The sequence below is a fragment of the Rhinoraja longicauda genome, unplaced genomic scaffold (assembly GCF_053455715.1).
Source record: "Rhinoraja longicauda isolate Sanriku21f unplaced genomic scaffold, sRhiLon1.1 Scf000171, whole genome shotgun sequence".
Taxonomy (NCBI): domain Eukaryota; kingdom Metazoa; phylum Chordata; class Chondrichthyes; order Rajiformes; family Arhynchobatidae; genus Rhinoraja; species Rhinoraja longicauda.
In genome coordinates, this window is record NW_027601389.1 from 143,293 (window position 1) to 161,830 (window position 18,538).

Sequence of the window (18,538 nt, forward strand, 5' to 3'; positions counted from 1 at the left end):
AAACTAAACCCAATGAACTTTCTCCTTGACGGTCTACCATTGCTCTGATGTGGATTCACTTTCTGGTCAGTTTCCTGCCCATTTTTACACACTCATGTCTCAGCCCAGTCAATACCGCAGCAAGATTCTGCTCCTTTCCTCCTATTCTATCTTTGTGCTTTTAATGATGATGGAAAGTCTTAGATTCCCACCGCCTCAGATGTTCCTTCCTTTCCCTTGGCTTCTTCCATATCCCTCCACTCGCCCCTCGGACACTTCTTGCACTCAGATCCTCCACATCCCCCTCAAAGCCTCCTTCCCCCTCTCAGGTCCCATCCTGCCCCTCAGTTCCTCCACCATTCCTCTCCATTCAGACTCTCCTCATTTCCCTTCAGAACCTTCTGACCGATATCCTCCTCTCACAACTCAGACCCTCCTCCCCTCGGTCCCTCACAGCTCAGTCGCTCCCTCCCTCCCTCCTCTCTCCTCCACCTTCCGCCCGGCGACTGGACGCCGCCAACCGCCAATGCACGCGCTCTCTCTCCCGCGCGCGGAGCCGGGAGCGTCGCCCTCGCGCGGTGACAGTTGGAAAAGTAGCGCACGCGCAGAGCGGCCCCGCGGCCGGCTGGAGACAGTGCGCCTGCGCACCGCGCCCCACGGCTTCCAACCGTCACCGCGCGAGGGCGATGCTCCCGGCTCTGCGCGCGGGAGAGAGAGCGCGTGCATTGGCGGTTGGGGGCGTCCGGTCACCGGGCGGAGGGTGGAGGAGAGAGGAGGGTGGAGGAGAGAGGAGGGCAGAGGAGAGAGGAAGGCGGAGGAGGGAGGAGGGTGGAGGAGAGAGGAGGGAGGCAGCGACTGAGTTGTGAGGGACCGAGGGGAGGAGGGTCTGAGTTGTGAGGGATTTACAGGAAGAGGGTCTGAGTTGAGTTCTGAGGGGAAGTGAGGAGAGTAAATGGAGAGGAAAGGAGGAGGGGAGGGGAAGGAATGAGGCTTTGATGGGGAGAGAGGAGGGTCTCAGCCTGAGGGGGAGAGAGAGGGAGGTGTTGTGATATTGCAAGGACTACTTTGTTTGCCCATGTAGTAACGTGTATATAAGAGAATGAGGTGATTAGGTGGGCACTCTGGTTCCAGGTGGCCATGGAATAAACAGCCTAGATCTAAGCTCTAGCTTTATAACCTTTTAAACACGTGTACTTGAGGTCCGTCCAGAGTCATAACAAAGGTATAACAGATACCGGACCATGAAGTACAACATGGTGGCAGCGGTTTGGTGATTAGCCTAGAAAGGTGAACCCAAGCAAAAAAGGTTAACAAGTAAAAAAAACAACAATAGAGCCCTGCAGAAGAAAAAGAAGATGAATGCTTTCCAGCTCGGTAAGGGATGCTAGGATTGCTTCTCAACAGGGCCAATATATGTATGTATAATTACCTGATGAGAAGTCAGCGCTGAGTTGCCGACGGGACGCTGCTAGCTGCTGAGGGAGGTGTGTGAAGGCCCAGCACCTGTGCAGGCCCAAGTTTGGAAACCTGAGACTGCTTCTCAGTGAGCCCGACACCCGCGGAGGCGCGGCGACCGGAGAGACCGACCATCCACGGAGGAGTCCGGCAACCGGAGGGACCGACACCCACGGAGGAGTTCAGCGACCGGAGAGACCGACCACCCACGGCGGCGCGACGGCCGGTAAGGCCGAGAGACTGAGTACTCATCCAGGCGCGGAGACTGGAGAGTCGGGGCGGCCCTGGGCCCGAGGTAGCGGCAGCGCGTACCGACAGTGAGCGGTAGCGGCCGGGAGCACCAGTGGGCGGGGCCAGCACGCACCGCAGCCGAGGCCTGATCGCACCGCGGTTACAGCAGCTGGGAGCTGCACAGTGCGAGCCCAGCAGTGCGAGCGAGCCCAGCGTTGCGAGGCAAATCATCGTGGTGGAGTAACAACCTTCACTCATCTAGAGTCTATACTTCGCTGATCTACACAGCAAGTCTGCTTCTTGAAGGGAAGATATGGACTAAAAATTAATAATTTGTGTAATTATCTGTAATATTCTGTGTGTATTACTAAAAGCTTAATGTTTTGCATTGGAAGCTCTGAAATATATATGTATACATATGTGGATTGCATATAGTTTATACAGTAATACTGATAGCAAGTGGTGTATAATCCTGTGATACGGTTGTTTTGGTTCTATATTTAATATTTCTAGTTACTGTGTTTACGCCGTATAGAGCAAGTAACATGCCTCGGTTACCTGAAATGAACTGGCAAGTGCTGGACATTGCCAATGAGTTCTCCCTGTTCAAGCAGAGGATGCAACTGTGCCTGCAAGACTTAGAAATCGCATCGGACTCTAAGCAGGCAACAAAGATAAAACTCGCTTTAGGAGTAGAGGGACTTCGTCGTTTGAATGCGTCAGGTCTGAGTGAAGAGGATCGGAACAAGCCAAAGGACATATGGACATTTTTTGAGGGCCAGCTGAGGCCAAAGGTAAATTTCAGAGTCCACAGGTTGGAGTTGATGCGGTATCGCCAGAAACCGGAAGAATTGCTCGATCAATTTGTGACCCGGTGTCGAGAAAAGAGTCTCCAGTGTAACTTCACTGATCCTGAGCTCAATGAAAGTGTCATGGAGTTGATAATTGCTTCAACGCCCTATGAAGGTCTACAGCGAGAGCTTCTACAGAAGCCTGCAGGATACACCATTCCAGAGGTGCTTACGTTAGGTAGGCAGTATGAGGCCATTGCAGCAGGCAGACAGTGCATTGCAAATTTAGAGCCCAGGTCTAGCCATATTGATGCTGTCAAGACAAGAGGGTCAACGAGGCAAAAGCCGCAAGATGAGAGACAAAACCCTTGTGGCAAATGTGCTTTGTTTCATAAGCCCAGGCAATGCCCAGCGTAACGCGACACATGCAAGAAGTGCGGCAAGAAAGGGCATTGGGCAAGTTGTTGCAGGTCTAAGATGGATCATATACGCCCATCTAAATTGTCAAGTGGCAAATACAAAGGAGTTGACAAGGTACAGCAACAGTCCCATGGAGGTGTTGCATCGTACTGTTACAGTCAAGAGGAAGGATCGAATATGTATTTCAATACCATCGCCATTTCGAGTATGGACAGGATGCCTCCAATAGGCGATGAGGCATTTGCGGTGTTGAACATCATATGCCCGTCAATGAAGGGGCAACATTGACTGAAGGTGAAGATAGACACCGGAGCTGGAGGAAATACCATTCCCCTTCGGGTCATACAAGACGTGTATCCAAATGACAAATATAAACAGCACCTACGACCATGCAAAGTCCGACTGATGGCATATAACGGGACAGAAATCATGTGTGTTGGAACTATATCCATTTCATGCCGATACAAGGGATCGAAGTGGTGTCCTCAAGAATTTTTCATGGTAGACGTGGCAGGATCCGATGTCATAGGCCTCCCAGGTATTGAGCAACTTTAGGTTGTCACGATACATGCTATGGGAACAGAAGAGCACCCATCAGACGCTCGGAAGGAGCAAGAAAGTTTCAACTCGGTGGGAGACCTCATGAAGAGATGGGCTAATCAGTTTTATAGGATTGGCAACTTCAAGGAGCCAGCCACTTTTCATCTCAAGGAGAAGGCCACACCACACATTGATGCGCCAAGGAAATGTAGTATCCATCTCAAAGACAAATTGCGGGCTGAGTTGGACAAAATGGAGGATGATGGAGTCATCAGAAAAGTAACTCACCATACGGACTAGTGCAGTTCAATAACAACTTCCGCTAAGAAAGATGGATCAATCAGGGTATGCCTAGACCCAAAACGCTTGAATACAAGTCTCAAATGCTGCCCACACAAGATCCAAACACTTGAGGAAATCAATCCAGCTTTTGCCAATGGGAAATTGTTCTCCAAACTGGATGCAAAAGCGGGCTATTGGTCTGTCCGACTTGAGGAGGCAAGCCAGGAACTTACCACATTCCGCACACCTTTTGGCAGGTATTGCTACAGACGGTTACCTTTCTGTTTGTTGGTGAGTCAGGATATATTCCAGCAGCGTATGGACACAATCATAGAACAGGTTCCTGGATGCATCTGCATTGCAGATGATATTGTCATAGTGGGATCCACGGAACAAGAACATGACTGTAATCTGAAGAAACTGTTGGAGACAGCATCCTGGGAAGGACTCGCTTTCAACAGTGCTAAGTACGTAGTGAAGGCTAAGTCCATCAACTTATTCAAAACAATCTATTCAGACACAGGCAGACCAGATCTTGGTAAGGTGAAGGACATTCATATGATGCCAACACCACAAGATGAAGAAGATTTACAACGGTTCCTGGGGATGATGAATTTTTTATCACCCTACATCCCAAACTATGCTGACCTGGTCGTTATCTTGAGGGATTTACTGAAGAAAGATGTCCCATTCTTGTGGCAAGAAGACCACCAGATGGCGTTCTGTAACCTGAAGAGCAGCATACAGGAGGACAGTGGGAGACTGTTAAAGAGGAGGTTCAGGGTAAACAATGTTTCCGAGAAGAAACAGGAGGCGCTTTATTGGTAACAAGGTGTCGAGAGGATGAGAGAACCCAAAGAGAATACAGCATTTTGTGCCGGACACTGAGGACTCAGCGGTGCGGAAAGCCTAAAGGAATGTAAAACATATTTGAGTGAAATTAGAGGGAAGCTAGGAAAGCTTCCTTTTGTTCTCCGCGCTCCTCGGCCAACATGGTTCTTCCTCATCTTCGCCCTTCCCTCCCAGTGTAGCGATCCCTCCTCACTGCCCCTCCCACAGAACAGCATTCCTTCCTCACTGCCCTTCCCACAGAGCAGTAGACCCTCCTCACTGCCCCTCCCACACAGCATTAGACCCCCCTCACTGCTCTCCCACGGAGCAGCATTCCCGCCTCACTGCCCCTCCCACAGAGCAGCATTCCCTGCTCACTGCCCCCCACAGAAAAGCATTCCCTGCTCACTGGACCTCCCACAGAACAGCATTCCCTGCTCACTGCCCCTCCCACAGAAAAGCATTCCCTGCTCCCTGCCCCTCCCACAAAGAAGCATTGCCTGCTCATTGCTCCGCCCACAGAGCAGCATTCCATGCTCACTGCTCTTCCCACAGAACAGCATTCCCTGCCCCTTTGTCCCGCCACCCTGACATCAGTCTGAAGAAGGGTCTCGACCCGAAACGTCACCCATTCCTTCTCTCCCGAGATGCTGCCTGACCTGCTGAGTTACTCCAGCATTTTGTGAATAAAAAAATTCCCTGCTCACTGCTCCTCCCAGAGCAGCATTCCCGCCTCATTGCCCCTCCCACAGAGCAGCATTCACTGCTCATAGCCCTTCCCACGGTCCCACCTGTGGAACAGCGCTCCCTCCACACTGCCCCTCCCATGAAGTGGTGCTTTCTCTTCCTTACAGGTGACGGCATCAATGTTGAGGTCACGGGGCCCCATTGCTGAGTTGACGTGCACCCCGCTCCTGCCTGCAGTTGCTGTGATGACATTACAGAAGCAAGCTGTGTAGGCACTCGTCCCTGCTGTTGATACGGGGCCTGCTGGCCCTTCTGTTGGTTGCCCCGTTTCCGGAGGCAGGACGGGGACGAGGCCAATTACTCAGGCTCGGCCCCCTGCTCCCTGGTTTCCTGTCTCACAACCCGTTCAGCCTGCGCTACCCAGCGATGTCCGAAGCAAAGGAAGGCACAGTTTACTGGCAGTATCTTGGCCTCGCCAATCTCATGCCGAACCCCACACCTTCGCTGTATTCCGAGGCTTGTGGCCCGATGGGTAAACTGGGCAGCCACCACACCCTACAGGGTGGCTCCTTGACTTCATCCCAGGCCCGGACATCTGATTGGGGCATGTACATCTGCAAATCGGGTTTATCCACGCTGTCTGGGTGAGAAAGACGCATCGCTGATTCACGTCTCCCACCGGGAGTTGGGCTCGTCTACGCTGGTGAACAAAAGCCTGAGGTTTTCCCCGGGCTTCATGCTGGGCTCAGGGCGCATCATCCAGCTGCACATCCGCTGGGGAACCTGGCAGGACTGCGACGGGTGCGGGGCGGTGGGAAAAGGGAAAAGGGTGGGCTTCTGTTGCGCCACGTTGCGCGGAGAGGACGAAGAGGATGAGCAGGAGGTGGAAGGAGAAACCTTGCCCTGCAGCCTGATGAAACAGTACTTGGGACAGCCCTTGCCCCGACGCGGCGCTGAGCTTAAGTTTGAGATCTGCCGGCGGGCGTTCGGGATGGAAGGGGCGTTGGAGAGGACGGGCACCGTGGAGATGGCCGAGGATTGGTGATTGGTGGTGGAGACTGCTTTGGACTGGCTGGTGCCTCATTCGCTGTTGCTGGAGTTGGTTCTGCTGAATGTACACGACCATGCCCGTTTGACCTACCCAGGCGCTTGGTGTAGTTCTGGCAACACGACCCTACCTTAATAGGTGACGCTTCGGGTCAAGATCCTTCTTCAGATTTCCTTTTCTATTCCTTTCTTCTAGACATGCGATCGGACCCACGGTAGCGTTATGCCTGGTTGCAGTGGGAAAACACCTGCAATGGCAACACTGAATTCGCTACGCACACAGTAAGCTGCATTGGAAGACCTACACTCCACCTGAGGGACCGAGCTGTGGTAGAACTGACGTATATTTCAAACATTGCATCAGAGATGCAGCGGGGACCATTTAAGATTCCAAATTTGGAATGGGAATGGTAGAAGCTCTCTTTAAAAATTCCCGAGGTGGACATAGAAACATAGAAAATAGGTGCAGGAGTAGGCCATTCGGCCCTTCGAGCCTGCACCGCCATTCAATATGATCATGGCTGATCATCTAGCTCAGTAACCTGTACCTTCCTTCTCTCCATACCCCCTGATCCTTTTAGCCACAAGGGTCACATCTAACTCCCTCTTAAATATAGCCAATGAACTGGCCTCAACTACCTTCTGTGGCAGAGAATTCCACAGACTCACCACTCTCTGTGTGAAGAAATGTTTTCTCATCTCGGTCCTAAAAGACTTCCCCCTTATCCTTAAGCTGTGACCCCTGGTTCTGGACTTCCCCAACATCGGGAACAATCTTCCCACATCTAGCCTCTCCAACCCCTTAAGAATTTTATATGTTTCTATAAGACCCCCCCTCAGTCTTCTAAATTCCAGCGAGTACAAGCCTAGTCTATCCAGTCTTTCCTCATATGAAAGTCCTGCCATCCCAGGGATCAATCTGGTGAACCTTCTCTGTACTCCCTCTAAGGCTAGAATTTCTTTCCTCAGATTAGGAGACCAAAACTTTACACAATACTCCAGGTGCGATCTCACCAAGGCCCTGTACAACTGCAGCAGAACCTCCCTGCTCCTATACTCAAATCCTCTTGCTCTGAATGCCAACATACCATTCGCTTTCTTCACTGCCTGCTGCACCTGCACGCTTGCTTTCAATGACTGGTGCACCATGACACCCAGGACACGTTGCATCTCCCCTTTTCCTAATTGGCCACCATTCAGGTAATACTCTGCTTTCCTGTTCTTGCCGCCAAAGTGGATAACCTCACATTTATCCACATTATATTGCATCTGCCTTGCATTCGCCCACTCAACTAATCTACCCAAGTCACTCTGCAGCCTCCTAGCATCCTCCTCGCAGCTAACACTGCCACCCAGCTTCGTGTCATCCGCAAACTTAGAGATGTTGCATTCAATTCCCTCGTCCAAATCATTAATATATATTGTAAATAACTGGGGTCCCAGCACTGAGCCTTGCGGTACCCCACTAGTCACTGCCTGCCATTCCGAAAAGGACCCGTTTATTCCTACTCTTTGCTTCCTGTCCGCCAACCAATTCTCTATCCACCTCAACACTGAACCCCCAATACCGTGTGCTTTAAGTTTGTACACCAATCTCCTATGTGGGACCTTGTCGAAGACCTTCTGAAAGTCCAGATATAACACATCGACTGGTTCTCCCTTATCCACTATACTAGTTACATCCTCGAAAAATTCTATAAGATTCGTCAGGCATGATTTGCCTTTCATAAATCCATGCTGACTTTGTCCGATGATCTCACCACTTTCCAAATGTGATGCTATCACATCTTTAATAACTGACTCTAGCATTTTCCCCACTACCGATGTTAGGCTAACTGGTCTATAATTCCCCGTTTTCTCTCTCCCTCCCTTTTTAAAAAGTGGGGTTACATTAGCTACCTTCCAATCCTCAGAAACTACTCCAGGATCTAAAGGGTTTTGAAAAATTATCACTAATGCATCCACTATTTCTGAGGCTACTTCCTTAAGCACTCTGGGATGCAGCCTATCTGGCCCTGGGGATTTATCGGCCTTTAACCCATTTAATTTACCTAACACCACTTCCGACTAACCTGGATTACCCTCAGTTCCTTCATCTCGTTAGACCCCTGGTCCCCTGCTATTTCCGGCAGATTGTTTATGTCTTCCTTAGTGAAGACAGAACCAAAGTAGTTGTTCAATTGTTCTGCCATCTCCTTGTTCCCTATGATCAATTCACATGTTTCCGACTGCAAGGGACCTACATTTGTCTTAACTAGTCTTTTTCTCTTCACATATCTATAAAAACTTTTGCAGTCAGTTTTTATGTTCCCTGCCAGTTTTCTCTCATAATCTATTTTCCCTTTCCTAATTAAGCCCTTTGTCCTCCTCTGCTGGACTGAATTTCTCCCAGTCCTCTGGTATGATACTTTTTCTGGCTAATTTATATGCTTCATCTTTTGTTTTAATACTATCCTTGATTTCCCTTGTTAGCCACGGATGCACCACCTTTCCTGGTTTGTTCTTTTGCCAAACTGGGATGAACAATTGCTGTAGTTCATCCATGCAATATTTAAATGCCTTCCATTGCATGTCCACCGTCAACCCTTTAAGTATAAATTGCCAGTCTATCTTGAACAATTCACGTCTCATACCCTCAAAGTTACCTTTCTTTAAGTTCAGAACACTTGTTTCTGAATTGACTTTGTCACTCTCCATCTTTGTACACTATTAATGCTGCGAGACTGCATTAAATGTAAATTGAGCTGAAATGCATTGGCACACAAACTGATTCATTTGCATTGGATGAACTACGGTTAGCTGCATTGTAGGAAGAGAGCAAGGTATGAGACAGCTTTTCTGGACTGGTGGCGACAGGACTACCACTCTGGTGAGTCGCATTGAAGGCAAACTGGTTTAGATTCAGAGTCATGCAGCACGGAAACATGCTCTTGGGCTCAACTCAGCCATGCCAGTCAAGATGCCCCATCTCCCTTCATTCTTTTTGCCCATGTTTGGCCCATATCCCTTCAAACCTTTCCGATCCGTGTACCTGACCAAGTGTCTTTTAAATGTTGTTATAGTACCAGACACAACTACCTCTTTTAGCAGCTTGTTCTCTGAATGAAAAACTTGCTCGTCAGATTCCGATCAAACTGGGTTCTCTCACTTTAACCTATGGGCTCTGGTTTTTTGATTACCCTACTCTGGGTTAAAGGACTGGGCTTTCACCTTATCATCACCTTATCCTCCCTTCTCCGCTTCAAGGAATAAAGTCTTTGCCAACCCAACCTCTCTAGCCCTGGCTACATCCTTAGACATATTCTCTGTATCTTTCCAGATTAATGACGTCCTTCCTAGGGCAGGGTGATTAAGATTGAAAAGTGTACCCCAAAAGTGGCCTCACCAACTGTAACAGTGTCCCATCTTCGGTACTCAATACACTGACTGGTGAAGGTCAATGTACCAAAGGCATTCTTTACCATCCTCTTTACAAAGCTTTTCAGTGTACCTCGGTACACGTGACCATAAAACTAAACTGAAACCAAACTCATTTCAGGTGATCACAGCCGGGATTTAGGGAGGATCCCCTCCCATTTACAGTCTATTGTTTTAGAACCAGATGGGGCAAAGCTCTGGCCGGGACCGGGTAGAATTGTGAAATCTGCCCATTATTGAGACATTGTCCACTTCTTTGCACTTTCCAGGAGATGGAGTGTTGGTGGCGGGAAACGGCTCTCTCGCTCAGACGCCGCGGGATGTACGCCGGGTTGGGTTGGAGCGCGTTGGGGAGGTCCTCTGCTCTCCCAATTGGCCGGCGCCCGGCTGGCGTGGGGTGGGACCTTAGTAACTTGTTACCCTAACTGGCCGTGTCAGATCCTCTTTCTCACCAAAAAGCCAACCTCCTTTATCCATCCCAACAGACCGACCAGTCCCCGTGGCGTGGCTTCGGTCTTCTGTAACACCACGGAGACTAACACCAAGGCGGTAGTTCTCGTTGGAACGGGAGAGGAATCTCTGAAGGAGAACGCGCTGTTCTATCTCCCGGGCCGGTTACATGTTATCCTGGCCGCATCTAGTCATCAGGTCCGCCACCGTTCGGGCCTCAGGCGTCTATCTCTGCAGGTCGGGAAACAGGACTCTCGCTTACCACGAGGCGACATGCAAGATGCGGACAATATCCATATCTCGGACAAATCCATCGGCGTCTCCTCGCTTCCCAGTTGCTTCTTAGAAGTCGGAGACCAGCACTTGGAGTATTCACGGTCTGGAACACTTGGGAGGACTGCGACCGGCGCGGAGAGAAAGACGTTTGGGATTCTGTTACGCTAGTCCAGTCCTGGGCGACCAGAAACCCATGGCATCTGGTCTTTGGCGAAGCGGCAGTAACTTCCAGGACGGCCTCCCGAGATGGGATTGGAACCGTGCATCGTTCCCCACGTGACCGAATCCCCTTTGCAACTGTCCGGCGTTCCTCCTGATCGATACTCACTTGGTCAACGTCAACGGAACGGTAGCTTTAAGTGTCCCGGCGCCTCAGTCTGCACTCTGGTGACCTGGCGGAGAAATTCCAACGAGGTTTCGCGGGCATATCTCTCCCGACGACGAGGGAGCACTCAAACGTTGGACGATGTGACACTATAAGAGGAACTGGCCGGTGCCTTCCACCTGAGGGTGCTGGAACATAACGGAACAATGGCGGCGGCGGGCGGAAAGCAGGGCGCGCTTGGTTTGGTACATCTTGGCTGCCATTGCCTTCGTGTCTGTTTTGCTCATTTTCCTGTATTTTCTATTGCCTACTGCGCCCAGGTGCGGCTCACCAGGCCGTGCACTGGTAACGTCCACACGTTACAAATACACCTTCATATGCACTAATATCCCAGCAGGCCAATCAGCCCATTCAGATTATGCAGGTTCTGTTTGCCATCCCATTCCTTTCCCCTTTATTCTTTTTCCAAACATCCCCCCATTACATAAATTCATATGTCAGCATAATTAGGCCATTGGGCCCATCAAGTCTACTCCGCCATGCCATCATGGCTGATCTATCTTCCCTCTCAACCGCATTCTCCTGTTTTCTCTCCGTAACCCATGACACCTGTACTTGTCAACTAATTAAGCCCTTCTTATTCCCATTACCACTGCGGTGCGCACCCACTAACTGACAATCGAGCACACAGATCACCGCAGAACTCAGCATGTCTCGGACCTCCAGCCAGAATATATCCCTGCCCCCCACAACTCGCTGTCTTCGATGAATAAGCTAGTTCTGAATCCATCCGACTAAGTCACCGTGAATCCCGGACAATCCGTTGAATGTTCTGCTCTGGAAGCTGAGCGGCACTCTGTTGAGATGCATTGGAAACACATATTTGCTGCGTTGCATTAAAATGACACCGCACCAATGCAGTCAGGCTGGAGAAACAACAGCTGGCACTGGACCAAAGCGGACTAAGATGCACTGAATAGACTACATTCAGCTGCGTTGGTGGGAGAGAGTTCCAATCAAGCTGCTGGGCGGTATTAGAAGCACTGAGATTGAACCACAGGCGGCACGAAGTCCAGTGGTAGGACCAATGCATTAAAGCTGCCGATGCCACAGCGAATTAGTTGCATTGACAAAACCACATTTTGCTGCGTTGGTCTGCAGCACACAATCACCATTATGAACCACGGGATGGAAACGTTGCTGAGACATTCCTGATTGACTTGCAATGGAGAAGCTTCCATTGGCGTCTGCATCAAATAATTTATCGTGGAATTGTCTGGTGGGATTGAGTTGAGTTGAGTTGGAAACCCCTTGAACAACCAGGAGAGAGCTCCCATGGATCTGCACAGCCAACCGTGGGTACCAGGGCAGATTTGTTCTCAACAAAGGGGCTGCTTTGTGGTGGGGTAAATTTAAAAGATTAAGAATATATATTGGCATTCATGTATAAATGTAAGCAACTTTTCTGTATTATTGATGGAAGGCAGTGTGGCGGGGGCTGTGGCTGAGGGCGCATGTTGTGATGGTGGCAACTAATATAACGTAACTCCGATAATCCAGCATCCACCGGTCATAGAAATCCCGATTTATTCAAGAACTTGAGCCGGGAATGTGGAGCGTACGAACGGAGCCGGATTTTGGACTCTAGCCTCCCATTCTAACCAAACTAGCCCTTCTACAGCTAGTCCCATTTGCCTGCGTTTGACCCCTATCCCTCTCCACCCTTCCTTGCCATATACCTGTTCGAATGTATTTTCAATGCTTAGTAGTACTTCCATATCCCCAGCACTCAGTGAGTGATAAAGTTGCTCCTCAAGCTCCTTTTTAATCTTTATCACCTCAACGTATACCTTTGTCCTCTGGTTCTTGATTCCCCTACGCTGGGTAAAAACATGCTGTGCATTCACCTTATCTACAGTAAACCCTGGTGTTTCATTCCACGGCCTTCAATGCGACGAGGACCCTAATTTGTGTCGTTGTTTCAAAGCTCTGTGGAAACTGGCATCGGTAGTTTCCTCATCAACTGTGATTTCACAAAATTTGGGTTCAGTCACATTTTAAGTTTGCGTGCAGTTTTGTTTGGTTTCGTTTAGTTTGGCGTAGTTTAAAGATACAGCGTGGAAACAGGTCCTTCGGCCCACCGTGTCCGCTCCAATGAATTATTCCCCCTTACACTTGCACTGTCCGACACACCTTGGACAATTTACAATTTTTACCAAAGCCAATTTACTGTCAAAATCTGTACGTGTTTGGAGTGTGGGAGGAAACGGGAGGTCCCGGGGAGACCCACGCGGTTACGGAGAGAACGTTCAATGCCCGTACAGCAGCCGAGATCAGGACCGAACCCGGGTCTCTGGCGCGGTAAGGCAGCAATTTTACCGTCGCGCCAGCTTGCCGTCCATCCTGAGAAGCCTATTACAGGAAGGATGTGGAGGATTTGGAGGGACTTTAAGAGAAAGTCATCAGAATACTACCAGGGAAGGGTGTAGGGGTCAGAGAGGGTTACAGAGAGCCGGGGGGGGGGGGGGGGGGAGGGGGTTACAGAAGCAAGAAGGGGTGTAGGAAGGTATTGCTGAAACAGGAAAGGGTGTAGGAGTTGGAGGGGGTTACAAAAACAGGAAGTGGTATAGGGGTTGGATGGGGTTCGTAGACAGAGAGGAGTGTATGGGGTCACAGTGAGTTACATACGTAGGGGTTTAGAGGCAGCTGCAACGTTATATTCTGCCCTGTTTCCATTCTCTATTGTAAAACATGTTGCACACAGGCATGGTATTATTCGCCTCGATAGCACGCAACACAACGTTTTCCCTGTACTCTTGACAGTAAAAAAAGCAGAAACAAACTAAGATAGGGAGAGATGAAGTAGCCGGTGAAGGTTGGAGACGGATAGGTTTGTAGGGTCTGGGTGTGGTTAAAGAGACAGACAGGGCTTTAAGTGCCATGGGGGATACAGAGACCAGGAATGGTGTCGGAGCCAGAATACTTTTGCATAAACCGCCTGTCTATTTGTGTTGTGACTTTGGACAGAGTTCGATCACAGCAATACTGTGTGGGGTGAAATACTGCTCTTTGAGCCCTGGACCCAAGGTGCACAACAACAGGCCCTTCGGCCCACCACGTCCATGGCGACATTTGTTGCACATCTATTGGTACAGATTTATATTTACCATGTGCACCAAGATATAGTGTTTGCATGCTGCCCAGGCGAATCGTACACTATGTGCGTACACCAGGCTGTGCAAAGTGATAAAATCTGCAGTGAAGAACATAGTTAGCGTCTTACAGAGCAAATGTCCACAGTCCTCTTGATGTAGGTTGGAACATCGGCTATATTCCTGGCCGTTGGAAGGATCGTTCAGCAGTCTGATAACAGGAAGGATGAAGCTGTTCCTGAATCTGGTGATTCGTGTTTTCTATGTTTTGTATCTTTTTCCCAATGGGGAGGGTACGAGAGTAAAGGGAGAGGGGATGAATGGTCCTTGATTATATTGTCTGCATTCCAGAGGCAGCGTGAAGTGTAAATGGAGCTGAGGGTGAGGGTGTGGGGTGGGTGGGGGGGATTGGGAAGCCGCTCTCTGTAATGCATTGGGCGACATTCACAACTCTCAGCAATTTATTGCTGTCTTGGGCAGAGTTGGTGCAAAACTAAGATGTGTTGCAATCTGTTAGTGTGCAGAAGTTGGTGAGAGATACTGGGGACATTTCGAACTTCCTTTCTCTTCTGCGGAAGACGAGGCATTGCTGTGCTTTCGCGGCCGGGATTTCAATGTGATTGTTCCGGACATGTTGTTGGTGTCACAGTAAACTCTCGCTCTAGCGGACCACACGTGGGAGATGTTTTCTGTTGTTACCGATTGTCCGAATAAGGGGGGTTAATATGCACAGTGCTAATGCCAATAAGAATACACTCCACAATAAACAGTAAAGGACCCAAGATACACAATACCTTGGGGCGGCATAGCGCCGTACCAACTCCGAGTAAGGGTATCGCAGTCTGCAAACTCTGATCACCCCAGATTCACTTAGTTTCTCAATAACAATAGGGCTTTTGACCACGACAAACACGGACTAAACGACGGGCTACGAAATGCCTTGGTTACACTTGAGACTTCGAGCTTTGAATTGACCCTAATAGATTTGAACCATCATTTGTTCATTATGTGTTTACAGATGTGTTTACAGATGTGTTATGCTGCTACAGATGTGTTATGCTGTACAAACAATTATTGCGTTTTCACTACATACGACAATTAAGATTTGTTTTAGATTTGGAGATAGAGCGCAGAAACAGGCCCTTCGGCCCACCGGGTCCGCGCCGCCCAGCCATCCCCGCACATTAACACTATCCTACACCCACTAGGGACAATTTTTTAAAAACATTTGCCCAGACAATTAACCTACAAACCAGTACGTCTTTGGAGTGTGGGAGGAAACCTAAGTTCTCGGAGAAAACCCACGCAGGTCACGGGGAGAACGTACAAACTCTGTACAGTACCTCTAGAATTTTTTCGAGGATGTAACTTGTAGAGTGGATAAGGGAGAACCAGTCGATGTGTTATATCTGGACTTTCAGAAGGCCTTCGACAAGGTCCCACACAGGAGATTGGTGTACAAACTTAAAGCACACGGTATTGAGGGTTCAGTTTTGAGGTGGATAGAAAATTGGTTGGCGGACAGGAAGCAAAGAGTAGGAATAAACGGGTCCTTTTCGGAATGGCAGGCAGTGACTAGTGGGGTACCGCAAGGCTCAGTGCTGGGACCCCAGTTATTTACAGTGTATATTAATGATTTGGACGAGGGAATTGAATGCAACATCTCTAAGTTTGCGGATGACACGAAGCTGGGTGGCAATGTTAGCTGCGAGGAGGATGCTAGGAGGCTGCAGAGTGACTTGGATAGATTAGGCGAGTGGGCAAATGCATGGCCGATGCAATATAATGTGGATAAATGTGAGGTTATCCACTTTGGCGGCAACAACAGGATAGCAGAGTATTACCTGAATGGTGACCGATTGGGAGAAGGGGAGATGCAACGTGACCTGGGTGTCATGATGCACCAGTCATTGAAAGCAAGCATGCAGGTGCAGCAGGCAGTGAAGAAAGCGAATGGTATGTTGGCATTCATAGCAAGAGGATTTGAGTTTAGGAGCAGGGAGGTTCTGCTGCAGTTGTACAGGGCCTTGGTGAGACCGCACCTGGAGTATTGAGTGCAGTTTTGGTCTCCTAACCTGAGGAAAGACGTTCTTGCCTTAGAGGGAGTACAGAGAAGGTTCACCAGATTAATCCCTGGGATGGCGGGACTTGCATATGAGGAAAGACTGGAAAGACTGGGCTTGTACTCGCTGGAATTTAGAAGACTGAGGGGGGGTCTTATAGAAACATATAAAATTCTTAAGGGGTTGGAGAGGCTAGATGCGGGAAGATTGTTCCCGATGTTGGGGGAGTCCAGAACCAGGGGTCACAGCTTAAGGATAAGGGGGAAGTCTTTTAGGACCGAGATGAGAAAACATTTCTTCACACAGAGTGGTGTGTCTGTGGAATTCTCTGCCACAGAAGGTAGTTGAGGCCAGTTCATTGGCTATATTTAAGAGGGAGTTAGATGTGGCCCTTTTTGCTAAAGGGATCAGGGGGTATGGAGAGAAGGCAGGTACAGGCTACTGAGCTGGATGATCAGCCGTGATCATATTGAATGGCGGTGCAGGCTGGAAGGGCCGAATGGCCTACTCCTGCACCTATTTTCTATGTTTCTATGTTTCTATGTTTCTCCTGTCTTGTTCGTCTGCTGCATTGAGCCCTTTGCCGAATCCATCAGGAAGGATGCGAGCATAAGAGCAGTGACATTGCCAGGCAGCGGGGGCACTCAGGTCAAGGCCTCCCTGTACATGGACGATGTCGCCGTCTTCTGCTCGGATCCAGGGTCGGTCCGCAGACTGATCAGCGTCTGCGACCAGTTTGAGTTGGCCACGGGGGCCAGGGTAAACCGCAGGAAGAGCGAGGCCATGCTCTTTGGCATCTGGCCGACCGATCTTCCATCCCCTTCACCATCAAGCCCGACTTCTTGAAGGTGCTGGGGATCTGGTTCGGGAAGGCTGAGGCGTGTAACAAGAATAGGCTGGAGCAGATAGCCAGGGTGGGGAAGAAGCTGGAGCTGTGTAAGCAGCGCTCCCTCTCCATCACGGGGAAAAATCTGGTGTGAGGTGCTCTCGGGGCTGCTGTACTTGGCACAAGTGTGGCCCGTTCCTCCTTCCTACGCCACGGGGATCACCACTTCCACTTCATCTGGAGGTCGGCGATGGACCGGGTGCAACGAGCCACAATGCACAAGTCGGCAGAAAACGGGGGTAAAAGCGTGCCCAACGTCGCCCTCATCCTGATGGCCACCTTCGTGTGTGGCTGCATCAGGCGGAGCGTAGAGCCAAGGCACATGGGCACCAAGTGCCACTACCTGCTGAGGTTCTACCTGTCCCCGGTGTTGCGAAGGATGGGCCTGGCGCAGATGCCACTCAATGTGCCAGTCAGCTGGACATTGCCGAACCATCTGTCATTCGTGGAAAGGTTCTTCCGGACCAACACCTATGACCACAAGTCCATCGGGCAGTGGTCAACACGGAACGTCCTGCAGGCACTGCAGGGGAATGACTCAATAGACAATAGACAATAGACAATAGGTGCAGGAGTAGGCCATTCAGCCCTTCGAGCCAGCACCGCCATTCAATGCGATCATGGCTGATCACTATCAATCAGTACCCCGTTCCTGCCTTCTCCCCATACCCCCTCACTCCGCTATCCTTAAGAGCTCTATCCAGCTCTCTCTTGAAAGCATCCAACGAACTGGCCTCCACTGCCTTCTGAGGCAGAGAATTCCACACCTTCACCACCCTCTGACTGAAAAAGTTCTTCCTCATCTCCGTTCTAAATGGCCTACCCCTTATTCTCAAACTGTGGCCCCTTGTTCTGGACTCCCCCAACATTGGGAACATGTTATCTGCCTCTAATGTGTCCAATCCCCTAATTATCTTATATGTTTCAATAAGATCCCCCCTCATCCTTCTAAATTCCAGTGTATACAAGCCCAATCGCTCCAGCCTTTCAACATACGACAGTCCCGCCATTCCGGGAATTAATCTAGTGAACCTACGCTGCACGCCCTCCATAGCAAGAATATCCTTCCTCAAATTTGGAGACCAAAACTGCACACAGTACTCCAGGTGCGGTCTCACTAGGGCCCGGTACAACTGTAGAAGGACCTCTTTGCTCCTATACTCAACTCCTCTTGTTACGAAGGCCAACATTCCATTGGCTTTCTTCACTGCCTGCTGAACCTGCATGCTTCCTTTCATTGACTGATGCACTAGGACACCCAGATCTCGTTGAACTCCCCCTCCTCCTAACTTGACACCATTCAGATAATAATCTGCCTTTCTATTCTTACTTCCAAAGTGAATAACCTCACACTTATCTACATTAAACTGCATCTGCCATGTATCCGCCCACTCACACAACCTGTCCAGGTCACCCTGCAGCCTTATTGCATCTTCCTCACAATTCACACTACCCCCCAACTTAGTATCATCTGCAAATTTGCTAATGGTACTTTTAATGCCTTCGTCTAAGTCATTAATGTATATCGTAAATAGCTGGGGTCCCAGCACCGAACCTTGCGGTACCCCACTGGTCACTGCCTGCCATTCCGAAAGGGACCCATTTATCCCCACTCTTTGCTTTCTGTCTGTTAACCAATTTTCTATCCATGTCAGTACCCTACCCCCAATACCATGTGCCCTAATTTTGCCCACTAATCTCCTATG

At 49.7% G+C, this 18,538-nt stretch overlaps 1 pseudogene; it reads left to right on the top strand.

Moving 5' to 3' along the window:
* Positions 1 to 4,412: 4,412 nt before the first annotated feature.
* On the top strand, positions 4,413 to 10,574 carry LOC144590381 (uncharacterized; annotated as a pseudogene).
* Positions 10,575 to 18,538: the final 7,964 nt, after the last annotated feature.